This window comes from Balaenoptera physalus, assembly GCF_965194825.1.
Source record: "Balaenoptera physalus genome assembly, chromosome: 19".
NCBI lineage: Eukaryota > Metazoa > Chordata > Mammalia > Artiodactyla > Balaenopteridae > Balaenoptera > Balaenoptera physalus.
In genome coordinates this window covers 5,413,030-5,425,470 of record NC_138900.1, presented here as the reverse complement: position 1 = coordinate 5,425,470, position 12,441 = coordinate 5,413,030, and the positions used below count along the sequence as shown (strand labels likewise).

Sequence of the window (12,441 nt, the reverse complement as noted above, 5' to 3'; positions counted from 1 at the left end):
ATGGGGTTCAGTAGTTGTGGCACGCAGGCTCAGTAGCTGTGGCTCGCGGGCTCCAGAGCACAGGCCCAGCAGCTGTGGCATGCGGGCCCAGCTGCTCTGCGGCATGTGGGATCCTGGACCAGGGATCAAACCCGCGTTCCCTACATCAGCAGACGGACTCTCAACCACTGCGCCACCAGGGAAGCCCTCACTATCATTTTAATCCCTCAAAGACAGTAAGTCTCTTGGGAGTTTTACCAACCACTGACCTTTAACATTTTTGCCCCCAAACTCCTCATACCCTTATTTCCTTCATTCCCACGGAATCCCGCACCTCTGTTTCCCTAGAACCCGGTGTGCCTCATACCCTTCACTTTGCTGCACACTTTGCCTCATTGTACCCTCAAAACCGGCAATGCACTTTAACCACCCTGGGATTTTTCATACTCCTTTTTCTTTATCCTTCTGCCTTTTCTCTTTCCCTGTACTCTCTCCCACACTCCAGGCTTTCTTCACCGTGGTCTTATTTGTGTACCCCCTTTTCTATGCCCTCTCTCTCATACTGATCTATCACATACCCATTCACTGCCATGCCTCCGAGCACTCTACCTTTCTTACCCTCTGACCCACCTAAGGAGGTAATACGCATAGCAATTTTAAGGCTGCATATAGCAAATATTGTCTGTTGGTTGTTGCAGCATTGAAAGGATTACAAACAATGGAAAGGACCCCTTTTTCCTGCATCCAGAAGTCTGGAGATACAACTATTCTTCTGTATATAAACATGTCGCCCACAGATACACAGGGACTGTGTAAGTTAATTTTATGAAAGTGAATGCTTTCATATGAATGCATCACGTGTGTTTATGAATATGATGCGAGTTTATATGTGCTGAGCATGTGCATGAATGTTTGTGAGTTTGCACCTGTGGTTGTGTGAGTATGTGACTTATGTATATGTATATGTATGTGAGTATATATGAGTACGTGAGTGTGAATGCACATGTGTGTTTGCTTCTGCCTGTAAGTGTTTAAATGAGTTCGTGTTTGTGTGCAGACATGGTTGACCACCAGTATGGCTCCAACTCCTGACTTGAAAATGGACAATGATTGCATCATGACTGTGTATCAAATGTGGATTTATTTGTAGGGAAAACTGAAAGATTACTTTCAACTCCTAATTTATATGTCTTAGTTATCAAAGCATCAAGTGCTCATTACTGAAAAATAGCACAGTTAATTAATTAATTAATGTAGAGCACTCTGGTAACTATTTGATCCCCTTGAATTAAGTAATTGAGCATTGGTTCATCTGATATTTACAAGAATAGTAAAATCTGTCTGTTGAGCCTTCAGAACTAGGTGCTAATTTGTGAGACACTCTTTTTGAACCTTCTCATTTTTTTCTATGCATATTGTTCTGCATCTAAGTCTAATCACTAATGGAGGTCAGTAATTGTAAAGTATATTTTCCTACAACATCTCCATATTAATTGGCATTGATTTATGCAAATGAGTCCAATTTATTGGCTTTGATTTGTGCAGACATGTTCTATAATGAGTGATTTATCATATTCTTCCTTTTACTTGTGTCTCTTTGAATATACTTCTCAGGTATTTTGTCTCATTCTATTTCTCTACCAATACTTTAACTGGTGGTTCAGTTCAGTGGTCTGAAGATTAGGAAAGTACTAGTTTTAGGATAGAGAAACACCTCGGGGAAGTGAAGAATCCAGAGGGACACACATACCTTATGCCAGTCCCTTATGTGTGTGATTTCAGCATTTCCTACTCTCCTCCTTGTGAGACCCTGTCTGCCTTCAGGGATCATGGAAAAGAAAATGCCTCTCAAAAATACTCCAGTTGTCTCCTAAGGGGGCTAACTAGAGACTTCTAAATGATTTTGGTAATTAACAACAGAGAGAAAAGTTTTCAGATCCCACACCTACACTCCCATTGCTGCTACAGGTGAAATGATAATTGCAGTTCTGATGGGAGGGGTGGGGAAGACACAGAATCTCAAACCCATATATCAGGCTCTGGCTGTCTCCCTCCCACACAGGTACTGGCTATAAAGACCATCACAGGGAGCCCACTCTCCTGGCAGGAGGAAGGAGTCAGGTAAGGACGTTCTTTTTCAGTCTGAGCAGCAGAGCCTGTAAGATAACGGCAGATCAAGATTCTGAGTAAGTGATCATATCAGAAAGGCAGTCTTCCGTGCAGTAACCTGATTCAGTGCCAACACCATGCAGGAAGGTGGAAAAATTCTGAGGCATGAGCTGAGCTAGTAAAGAGAGATGGGGTCCTAACCATACACCAACCCCTGCTGGCTCCTCGGGCAATGTAATTTAATCCTCACTGGCGGTGATTGTTGTGGCTTAGTCCAAGTGATAACAAAACCTGGTTTTTTAAGGTGCTTAAAAATGTAGATGTAAAATCAGTTTGCTCTTCAGTCTACCTTATAGGAATCATAGACTAAAGGTTCAGGATGGCTAGAGGTGCACCAATAATAACTCCAAGTTTGCAGTAAAGAGTATGATGAATGTGCAAAAAATCATGTAATCCTGTGCAGAAAGTGTATTCAAATGGAAATGGCTTGAATGGAAAGGTTTTCTCTAACTCTGGATGTTAATGGAGACAGTAATTGTGTCTTCACTGAAAACATACAGAGTCTATTGATTATGGTCAAGTGTCTTCACTCTTTAAGTTAGGAATGAACCGTTAAGGAACGTTCACATGATAATCATGAGTTTCAGGCAGCAGTTGTCAGTCATATATCATATTGTTTCTGCCCATTAAAAAAGTATTTTAATATCAATCCAAATATCTAGTATTTTAATTTCTAAAACACACAAGAATACATGCCTTGCGGGTGCTAATTTGCATATATCTCTGGTATGTTAATATCATTCTCAAATCTTTATTCATTGCAAATTTTCAATTAAGTCTAGCATTAACAAATAGACAAGTATATCATCTGAAAATAATAATAATTTAGTTTTTCCTTTTACACGATTTCATCATGCATGAGTGTTTTATGTCTCAAAGTTTATGGAATTACATGTGATGATTAAACAGTTTCTGTAACATACGCTGTTATACTTGCTTTTCTGACATAAAAGCAAGAGTCTTCCTTTTTCCATCCTAATATTAAGCCATTCTCATCTTCATGACATGACCTTGTCATGGGGCAGGTTCTGCAATATTCTACTGCCAGCAGGGCATGTACATGTATTAAGATATCTAAAGCTTCATTCATAATACGTAGTGCCCTACAGAGTAAAACTTTACAAAAATGGAATCTTATTATAATGAAAGTTATAAAATAGTACCAGTCTAAAATCAAAGAACAAGCTGTGGAAACAAAACTAAATATAGATCTGGATTATTATATGAACACAGCTAATTAGCTTTTTGGCAGAGCTGGTGGCTCAATGCACTGTCTTTACCGGTCCAGTGGATTTCAAGTTCTCACTCTGCCCTACACAGGAGATTTTGACAAATCCTTAACCTCTCTATGTGTACATTACCCTCCTCTGTATAGTTAAAGTTCCATAAGTGCCTGCCTCATAGATTTGTGAAGAATGAAGAAGTGATCACATGTAGTGCCTTCAGTGATTAATTTCACATATAAGTGCTCTTTCAATGTCATACAGTCAACCCTTTAAAAGCTGCTAGTAACAGAAAAACATGAAGTAAATGTTTCCAAGTGGGAACAAATGGTAAGTGGAGAATATTGAATTTCAGCTGACGTGATTCATGTAGCCCATGCCTGATACTCCCATGCAGGACATTCTAACTCACAAGACAAGTTTCAGTGACTGTGAACTAACAGGATGACCAGCAGCAACTTGACAATGGACGTGATCTTCTTAATACAGACTGTGGTTGGAATCCTGGGGAATTTCTCACTTCTTTGCCATTATATCATCCTTTCCTTCACTGGCTACAGGTTAAGGTCCACAGATTTGATTCTTTTTTTTTTTTTTAATTTATTTATTTTTGGCTGCGTTGGGTCTTTGTTGCTGCGCGCGGGCTTTCTCTAGTGGCGGCAAGCGGGGGCTACTCTTCGTTGCGGTGTGCGGGCTTCTCATTGCGGTGGCTTCTCTTGTTGCAGAGCAGGGGCTCTAGGCGTGGGGCTTCAGAAGTTGTGGCTCATGGGCTCTAGAGAGCAGGCTCAGTATTTGTGGCACGCGGTCTCAGTAGTTGTGGCGCATGGGCTTAGTTGCTCCACGGCATGTGGGATCTTCCCGGACCAGGGCTTGAACCCACGTCCCTGCATTGGCAGGTGGATTTTTTATTTTTATTTATTTATGGCTGTGTTGGGTCTTCGTTTCTGTGCGAGGGCTTTCTCTAGTTGCGGCAAGTGGGGTCCACTCTTCATCGCGGTGCGCGGGCCTCTCACTATCGCGGCCTCTCTTGTTGTTTAGCACAAGCTCCAGACGCGCAGGCTCAGTAGTTGTGGCTCACGGGCCCAGTTGCTCCGCGGCATGTGGGATCCTTCCAGACCAGGGCACGAACCCGTGTCCCCTGCATTGGCAGGCAGATCTCAACCACTGCGCCACCAGGGAAGCCTCCTACAGATTTGATTCTTAAGCACCTGATTGTAGCCAACTTCTTGGTCCTCCTCTGTAAAGGGGTCCCCCAGACAATGGCAGTCTTTGGGAGGAAACATTTCCCCAGTGATTTTGGACGCAAACTTCTTTTCTTTCTTCACAGAGTGGGGAGGGAGTGTCCACTGGTAGCATCTGCCCCTTGAGTGTCTTTCAGGCCATCACGATCAGTCCCAGGAACTCCAGGTGGGCAGAGCTTAAAGTAAAAGCTCCCAAGTACATTGTTCCCTCTATTTTCCTGTGTTGGATGCTCCAAATGCTGGTAAATGTTGTTTTTCCTATCGATATAACTGGCAAATAGAGCACAAAAACATCACAAGCAGAAAGGATTTTGGATACTGTTCTGCTGTTCATCATGACGAAACCAGACAGGCAATGTATGGAGCATTGCTATTATTCCCTGATGTTTCTGTTTGGGGCTCACGCTCTGGGCCAGTGGCTCCGTGGTCTTCATCCTGTACAGGTGTAAGCAGCAGGTCCAACACATTTGTAGGACCAACGCCTCCCCCAGGTCCCCCGCCTTGAGTCCAGAGCTGCCAAAACCATTCTTCTCCTGGTGAGCACTGTTGTCTACTTTTATACCCTTTCCTCCATCTTTCAACTTCTTTTGTCTCTTTTTGATCATCCTAGCTGGTTCCTTGTGGACATGACTGTAATCACTGCTGCGTGCTTCCCAAGTGTCAGCCCCTTTCTGCTCATGAGCTGTGACTCCAGTGTACACAGGCTCTACTTTGCCTGGTTGAGGAATACAAAATCCCTTACTATTATGAGAAATATGTAAATTGTGTGTATTTCCACAGTGCACAGTTGCCAATTCATTCCTTCCTTCCTTCACCCTCAGTGTCCAAAGGAAAGTTTTGAACTGGAACCTGTGGAAGAACTGCTTTCGGGCTGCTTCATGTTGTTGGCAGAATACGTTTCCTTTAATGACTCACTTCTGAGTATCTCCATCTAGAAAGCCAGCATTAGCAAATTGAGTCCCCCTTCTGTTTTCAATCTCTTACTTCTTTCAGTCGTAACTATTTGGCATCTGTTCTTTAAAGCTCAGGCGATTATACTCAACCCACCTTCATTAACCAGGAAAATCTGTTTTAGTCAGCTAGGGCTGCTGTAGCCAAGAATACCACAGGGGAATGCTCCAAGGTGATGGAGTAGGAAAACCGTGAGCTCTCCTCTTCTCCTGGACACACCAATATTACAACTGTATACAGAGCAAGTATTGATGAGGAAGACCAGAAGCTACCAGAAAAGATCTTCTACAATTAAAGGATCCACAGTGAGACAGGTAGGAGGGTTGGAGTCTCGGTAGAGTCAAGAACCATATCCCTGGGTGCGTGACCTAGAAACAGGAGAATAATACAGTTACAAAGATTCTCCCCAAGGGGTGAGCATTCTGAGCCCTACATTGGGCTGGCACACCAGGAAGATAAGCCCCCAGAACATTTAGCTTTGAAAGGAAGCAGGGCTTTCTTTCGGGAGAGCCAGAGGGATGTGGGAAATACTGGGAGGTAGAGACTCCACTCTTGTTTTGTTTTGTTTTGTTTTTGAGGTATGGTTGATCTACAATATTGTGTTTGCTTCAACTATACAGCAGAGTGACTCAGATTTTTGTTTTTCAGAGTATATGCCACTATAGATTATTACAAGATACTGTATATGCCTGTGCTATAAAGCAAATCCTTGTTACTAATCTGTTTTATGTATAGAAGCTTGTATCTGTTAATTCCATACTCCTGATTTGTCCCTCCCTCACCCCTTTGGTAACCATAAGTTTGTTTTCTATGTCTGCGAGTCTCTTTCTGTTTTGTATTTAGATTCATTTGTATTATTTTTAGATTCCACATGTGATATCATTTGGTATTTGTCTTTCTCTGACTTACTTCACTAAGTATAATATTCTCTCAGTCCCTCCATGTTGCTGCAGATGGCAATATTTCATTCTTTTTAATGGCTGAGTATTATTCCATTGCATATACATACATGTTTTCATGTCTTGGCTGTTGTACAAAGTGATGCTATGAACATTGGAGTGCATGTATCTTTTCAAATTAGAGTTTTTGTTTTTCCAGATCTATATACCCAGGAGTCGGATTGCTGGATCATATAGTAGCTCAATGTTTAGTTTTTTAGGGAACATCCATACTGTTTTCCATAGTGGCTGCACCAATTTCCATTCCCACCAACCATATACAGGTGTTCCCTTTTCTCCACACCCTCTCCAGCAGTCGTTATTTGTGAACTTTGTGATGATAGCCATTCTGACCAGTTTGAGGTGATACCTCATTGTGATTTGACTTGCGTTTCTCTTATATTTAGTGATGTTGAGCACCTTTTCATATGTTTGTTGGCCAGCTGTATGTCTTTTTTGGAGAAATGTCTGTTTAGGTCTTGTGCCCATTTTTTGGTTGGGTTGCTGTTTTTTGTATAGAGTTCTATGACCTGTTTGTATATTTTGGATATTAACCCCTTGTTGGTTGTAGGGTTTGCAAATATTTTCTCTCATTCCGTAGGTTGTCTTTCATTTTGTTGATGCTTTCCTTTGCTGTGCAAAAGCTTTGAAGTTTAATTAGGTCCCATTTGTTTATTTTTCCTTTTATTTCTTTTGCCTTGGGATATTGATCTAAAAAAACATTGCTGTGATTTATGTTTGAGAATGTTTTCCTGGGTTGTCTTGTAAAAGTTGACCATGTCATGACATACATAGTTCTTTAAACCATTTTGACTGTACTTGTTTAATATGATGTGAGGGAGTGTTCTAATTTCATTGATTTTTCACATAGCTGTCCAGCTTTCGCAGTACCACTTATTGAAGAGACTGTCTTTTCTCCATTGTAATTTCTTGCTCCTTTGTCTTAGATTAATTGATTGTAGGTGTGTGGATTTATTTCTGGACTCTCTATTCTGTTCCTCTGATCTATATGTCTCTTTTTGTGCCAATACCACACTGTTTTCATTTCTTTTGCTTTGTAGTATTGTCTGAAGTCTGGAAGGTTCATGCCTCCAGCTTTGTTCTTTTTCCTCAGGATTGCTTTGACAATTCAGGGTCTTTTGTGGTTCTATATGAATTTAAGAATTATTTGTTCTAGTTTTGTGAAAAATATAATGGGTATTTTGATAGGGATTGCATTAAATCTGTAGACTGCTTGGGGTAGTATGGCCATTTTAACAAAAGTAATTCTTCCAACCCGTGAGCATAGGATACCATTCCATTTCTTTGAATCATCTTCAATTTTCTTCATCATTATTTTTTAGTTTCCAGCATATACATCTTTCACCTCCTTTGATAAGTTTATTCCTAGGTATTTTTTTGATGTGATTTTAAATGGAATTTTTAACTTTCTCTTTCTGATATTTCATTGTTAGTGTAAGAAATGCAACAAATTCTGTATATTAATTTTGTATCTTCTACCTTGCTGAATTCATTTATTGGTTCTAATAGTTTTTGTGGGGAGTCTTTAGGGTTTTCTATATAGAGTATCATGTCATCTCGATATAATGACAATTTTACCTCTTCCCTTCCAATTTGGATACATTTGCTTTCCTTTTCCTGTCTGATTGCTGTGGCTAGGACTTCCAGTACTATGTTGAATAGAAGTGGTGAGAGTGGCCATCCTTGTCTTGTTCTAGATTTTAGCAGGAAGGCTTTCAGCTTTCCACCATTGAGTATTATGTTGGTGATGGTTTTGTCATAAATGGCTTTCATTATGTTGAGATATCTTCCCTGTATACCTGCTTTGGTGAGAGTTTTTATCATGAATGGATCTTGAATTTTGTCAGATGCTTTTGCAGCATCTGTTGAGATGATCACGTGGTTTTTGTCCTTTCTTTTGTTAATCTGGTGTATCACATTGATTGATTTTGCGTATGTTGAACCACCCTTGCAACACTGGAATGAATACAACTTGATCACGGTGTATGATCCTTTTTACATATTGTTAGACCCAGTTTGCTAATATTTTGTTGAGGATTTTTGCATCTATATTCATCAAAGATATTGGCCTATTTATAATTTTCTTTTTTTAATTGTCTTTGTCTGGTTTTGGTATCAGGGTGATGGTGGCCTCATAGAATGAATTTGGGAGTGTTCCCTGATCTTCAATTTTTTTGGATTGTTGGAGAATAATAAGTTGTTCTTTATATCTTTGGTGGAATTCCCTAAGGAAGCCATTTGATCCTTGACTTTTGTTTTGCAGAGAGGTTTTTTTTTAATTTTAATTGCAAGTTCTATTTCACTTCTAGTGATTGATCTGTTCAAATTATCTGTTTCTTCTTGACTCAGTTTTCACAGGCTGTATGTTTCTAGAAACTTGTTTATTTTTTCTAGGTTGTCCAATTTGTTGGCATAAAAATGTTCATAATATTCTTTTATGATTTTTTCTATTTCTACAGTATTGGCTGTTATTTCTCCTCTTTCATTGCTTCTTTTGTTTTTATGCATCTTCTCTCTTTCTTTCTTGGTGAGCCTGGCTAGAGGTCCATCGAATTTGTTTATATTTTAAAAAACAGCTCTTGGTTTTATTGATCATTTTCTATACTTTTTTTGATCTCTCTGGTCTTTATTATTTCCTTTGTTCTGCTGACTTTGGGTTTTGTTTGTTCTTTTTATAACTCTTTTATGTGCTAGGTTAGGTTGTTTACTTGAGATTCTTCTTGTTTCTTGAAGAAGGCCTGTATTGCTATGAATTTCCCTCTTGCTGCATTCCTTAAATTTTTAAAGGTTATATTTTCATTTTCATTTGTCTTGAGGTATTTTCTAATTTTATCTTTGATTTAATTGTTCACCTGTTGGTTTTTAGTAACATGTTGTTTAGCTTCCATGCATCCATTCTTGTCCCATTTTTCTTTCTGCAATTGAATCTAGTTTCATACCACTGTGGTCAGAAAAGATGCTTGTAATATTTGCTATTCTCTTAAATTTGTTGAGGCCCTGTTTTGTGCCTTTGTATGTGGTTTATCCTAGAGAATGTTCCATGCATGCTTGAAAACAAAATGTGTTTTCTTTTTTTTTATGTTTTGTCCTGTAGATATCAATCAAATCCACTGGTCTCTTGTGTCATTTAGGATGTCTGTTGCCTTGTTGATTTTCTGTCTGGATGATCTGTCCATTAATGACAGTTGGGTATTAAAGTCTTCTACTATTATTGTATTATTCTCAATGTCTCCCTTTATGTCTGTTAGTATTTGTTTTATATAATTGGGTACTCATATATTGGGTGCATATATGTTAATGAGTGTAATATCCTCTTCTTGTGTTGATCCCTTTATCAATATATAATGCCCTTCTTTGTCTTTTGGTATAGACTTTGCTTTAAAGTCTACTTTGTCTGATATGAGTATTGATACCTCTGCTTCCTTGTCATTTTCATTTGCATGAAATATATTTTTCCATCCCCTCACTTTCAGTCTGTGTGTGTCTTTTGCCCTGAAGTGAGTCTCTTGTAGGCAGGATATTGTAGGTTTTTTTAAAAATCCAATCTGCCACTCTATGCCTTTTGATTAGAGCATTTAGTCCACTAACACGTAAAGTAATTATTGATAAGTATGTAATTATTGCCATTTTAATCCTTGTTTTCCAGTTGTTTTTGTAGTTCTTCTTTGTTCATTTCTTCTTTTGTTTTTCCTTGTCTGGTTGGATGATTTTCTTTTGTAGTATGCTTGAGTTCCTTTCTTTTTTGGTTTTTGTGAATCTATTGTATGTTTTTGATTTGTGGTTACCATGGAGTTTAAGTATGTTGACCCATAACTATATCTACTTACTATAAACTGATAGACATACAAGTTTAAACACATTTTGAAAGATCTACATTTTTCTACTCCCCTCCCCCACTTTCTATGATTTTGATGTCCTATTTTACATCTTCATGCTTATCCTTTTTTTTTTTTTTCAAAGTTTGAATGTAAAGTTAATTTTTTTTAATATTAATTAATTTATTCATTTTGGCTGTGCTGGGTCTTCACCTCTGTGCGAGGGCCCTCTCCAGCTGCAGCAAGCGGGGGCCACTCCTCATCGCGGTGCGTGGGCCTCCCACCATCGCGACCTCTCCCGTTGCAGAGCACAGGCTCCAGACACGCAGGCTCAGCAATTGTGGCTCACAGGCCCAGCCGCTCCGCGGCACGTGGGATCCTCCCAGACCAGGGCTCAAACCCGCGTCCCCTGCACCGGCAGGCAGACTCCCAACCACTGCGCCACCAGGGAAGCCCCATGCTTATCCTTTAATGTTAATCGTAGTTATGATCACTTTGACAAAAATTTTTGGATTGTTTTTTAATCTATGTACTGGCTCAGTAAGTGATCTTCAGTCCTTTTATATATTTGCCTTTCCTATTGTGATTTTTCCCTTTCCTGTGGATTCTTGCTTCTTTTTTTTTAGAGAAGATCCTTCAATATTTTTTTTAGGTTTGGCTTAGTATTGCTGAATTCTATTAATTTTTGCTTGTTTGAAAAATTATTTAACTCACCTTCTATTCTTAATGATAATCTTGCTGGGTAAAGAATTCTAGGTTGCAGATTTTTCCCTTTCAGCACTTTGATTATATCATACCACTCCCTTCTGACCTGCAGAGTTTCTGCAGAGAAATCAGCTGATAGCCCTATGTAAATTCTGTTGTAACTGACTCTTTGTTTTACTCTCCCTGCCTTTAAAATCCTCTCTTTATCTTTAACTTTTACCATTTTAATGATGATATGTCTTGGTGTGGGGCTGTTTGGTTTCATCTTTTTGGGGACCCACTGTGCTTCCTCTACCTGAATATCTGTTTCCTTCTTTAGGTTTGTGAAGTTTTCAGTCATAAGTTCTTCAAGTATGTTTTCAATCCCCTTCTTTCTCTATTCCACTCTCGATCTCCTATTATGTGTTGTTTGACATGTTTTATATTATCCCATAGATCTCATATGTTGCTTTCATTTTTTTTTTTTTTTTTTAGCTTATGTTTGTCTGCTATTCTAGTTGGTTGATTTCCATTATTCTATCTTCCAGGTCACTTATTCCTTCTTCTGTGTCATTTAATCTGGTATTCATTGCTTCTAGATTGGGTTTTTTGTCTCAGCAGTTGAATTATCTATTTTTGATTGTTTCATCTTTATAATTTCTAGTTCCTTGTTACATGGATCTGAATTTCTATCAATAATCTTTCTCAATTTTTTTTAGCATTTTTATTAACTCCTTTTTGAACTTAGTGTCTAGTAGTCTGGTGAGCTCTGTTTTATTATTTGTCCTTTCAGAGGATTTCTCTTGGTCTTTTTAATTGGGAGTGATTTTTCTGCCTTTTCATTTTACTTAACTGTTTCTCCTAAATACACAGAGAAAGTTATCTACTGTGGTCTTGAAGGGGTGCTTTTATGTGGGAGCATCCCTGTGTAGACTGTGCGTGTCCAGTGTTTTTGGTGTGAGGGCTGGTTTTGGTATTGACGCCAGCCATGTCTTTCTTCAGGGTGTGCTGGCCTTTATCCCCTTGATAGTGAATGTGGTTGGTTTTGTAGTATTTAGATCCTGTGTTGGGTGTGAGGTGGGGCTTCTTCTCTACTCTGTGTCTGTCAGTGTGCTGTGAGGGGTGGGGTCTGCTCCCCAGTTGTTGGAGTAGAAGCCCTCAGGTTCATTCTGGCTCTATTACCCTTGAGTGGGTGCCCTGCCCCAAAGGAGGTGATTGATGAAGCAAGTGAGGCCTGTGTGGTCACAGAGGACCTATGACTACCTGTATAGGGGTCTTTGTTTATGCTCTGAAGCAGCCTAAGCTTGCAACCCTTTCTCTGTTAACGTTGTCCCAGATCTAGCGCAAGGCTGTCCTGTGGAGTAGGCTGGTACTGGGGGTTGTGGCATTGTGGATGCAAAAATTGAGGTAGCTCTGCTGC

At 39.5% G+C, this 12,441-nt stretch overlaps 2 pseudogenes across 2 annotated transcripts in view; both read left to right on the top strand.

The window, feature by feature from the left end:
- The window catches only part of LOC309648279 (vomeronasal type-1 receptor 4-like), a 103,356-nt pseudogene that overhangs the window by 78,377 nt on the left and 12,538 nt on the right, over positions 1-12,441 (top strand). The window lies entirely within an intron of this gene.
- LOC309648270 (vomeronasal type-1 receptor 4-like) lies at positions 4,548-10,805 on the top strand (annotated as a pseudogene). The gene has a single exon. The product of its transcript is annotated as a vomeronasal type-1 receptor 4-like (transcript).